The sequence below is a fragment of the Austrofundulus limnaeus genome, unplaced genomic scaffold (assembly GCF_001266775.1).
Source record: "Austrofundulus limnaeus strain Quisiro unplaced genomic scaffold, Austrofundulus_limnaeus-1.0 Scaffold143, whole genome shotgun sequence".
Classification (NCBI taxonomy): Eukaryota; Metazoa; Chordata; class Actinopteri; order Cyprinodontiformes; family Rivulidae; genus Austrofundulus; species Austrofundulus limnaeus.
This window is the reverse complement of record NW_013952545.1, coordinates 246,231-248,491: the sequence shown is the minus strand read 5'-3', so window position 1 is coordinate 248,491 and position 2,261 is coordinate 246,231.

Sequence of the window (2,261 nt, the reverse complement as noted above, 5' to 3'; positions counted from 1 at the left end):
CTTCCAATCGTTAGTTTTAAAGGATACATACAGTTTCAAATCTTTTGTTTTCACATTTAAATCACTTAATTGGGGTCTATATAATGTGGAACTGCAATGCTTTAGTCTGAATTCCTCCTTATTGTAACTCCACAAGCCCCCATTTCACCGCTTTATCTGAGGCGGATCTTTATCTGTCTCGGATCAACTTGTTTTGAGGCTGTCTCTTTTAATCCAAACAAGGTACTTCAAACTCTGCCACCCTTCAAGCTTTCAGAGCGGTCCAGAAGGGTTTAAGACTAGATAGAGGCACTAGGGCTGCCACAAATGATTATTTTGCAAAAAATTTGACATAATAGTTCAGAAAACATCATATAAAATAGGAAAAAACTGAACAGGTTGAAAAATAATAAACAAACAGAACATAATGATATCTATGCAGCAGCAGGAGAGACTAAATTCAACTTTTCTGCAATCCTACTCTGAAGAACACAACAAGCAAGATGCATTTAACACCTAAAAACATGGATTTTGTCCCCTTTAATCAGCACAAACTATATTAGCAGCCTAAAATAGGACACACACAATGACATTTTGCAACTATTTCTCTTTGTAAATTTAGCTTTTTACTACAATATCAAAATGGTTTCAGGCAGTACTGTTTTTTCCCTGTAGATTGCAAATGAATACTATAGTTTTCTTTTTATAAACCCCCGCCCACCCATTCTTTATGTTGCAACAAAAACAAATTCACACCTTACTTTTCACACATTAATTATGCAGTTAGAGAAAAAGCTGTAATGGTGGAAAGGAAGGAAGGTGAAAATGAGGCATTCAGTTTCTTGTTGAATATTCATAAATAGATCAATTTTGATGCTTTTGGGCTTTGTTTGTTCCAGAGTGGCGCAGTCATTTCCTATTTGTAAAGGTGTTTGGTACCAGGAAATAGATGAATTCATTTTGGTAGGAGGAGAAAGGTGTCTGTGCGCTGAGGTAGACATATGTGAGGTGTCTGTCGCTTATTGTGGATGATTTTCAAAGTGTGCCTTCATCCCCAGATTCACGCCAACCAAAAGTACCTGATTGATTAATTATTTTCAGTGTGTCTATCATTACTGGCAACACAGAGATGCTCGCTTTTTTATCCAGACAACTGAGGCAGAGCAAGTCTGAACACCACTTTTGTTGCACTTTTTCGTAACCTGTCATCTTTTTTTTCTCGTARCTTAGCAGTTTGTTTCACCTCCGAGAAGTTTGAGAGCACTTAAAGATAATTATTGCCAAATTATGCTTTGAATGGAGGAACAACTGTCCTTAAGCCTTCAGAGCTGGGCCTGTTYGCTGCGATGCCTTCTTTATTGGTTTCATTTTGTTTGCCTGTTTGAAAGTGTCAGACTTTCTGTAGATGCTGCCTCAGTCTGACGCATGCCATAATAATTGAACTTGTGAGCTGCAAATTGCTAAAGATTTATTAAAATGCACCTTAAGGAGGTTAGAAATGTCCGTTAGCAAGTCAAATTACCATTTCCCCTCTCTTTGAGTCTTTTTTTTGTCAACCTCTTTTAAACTTCCTGCGCTCTTGGAAGAGGTCAGACKCAGTCCTTTATTTGTGAGGAGGGTTTTCGTTTTCTGCAGAAAATTGCAAGGCATTTAGAGCTTAGATCGGAGAGGGTCAGGGACCTTTCCTTTAATTTCCCTTTATCTTCTCAACCATGCTGCATGACCTCAAGCACATCATAGTACCGATGTCTGGCATGTCTAAATGCATGCTGTTTATTTGTGTACCAGTTTTGCTCTGCCTTTTTGAATTGTATTTTTACAAACTCTAAGATAGCTAAAGTTTTATTATGTTTATTCCAGCTGTATGAAGAGTTTAAATCTCACATTTACTTTAGATGTTTATTGCTTTCTGCTATAAATCAAAGGCAGACGTGTAAGCATGTTTGTGTAGATTTTATCATAATATCTACAACTAGAAATATAAATAAAACTTCAAAAAATCCTAATTAGATGTGTATCTACAACAGACAAAGGCTGTGTACAAATTCAAAGGCTGGCTCCTCTGAAGGACCCGGCCTACCCGGTCTAGGTGGGCCAGGTCCTTGGTAGACCACGAAGACCAGATGTTTATTACGTTATACCAGTTTGTTTGATTTCTGACAAGAATAATATTTAAACAAAACATGTTTATACAAAAGACAAAAACATTAACAACTTTTAATTTTTATACCGCCAGATTAAAAAAAACTGCACTCCTTTCTCTCATTCCGTCCGCCATTGTG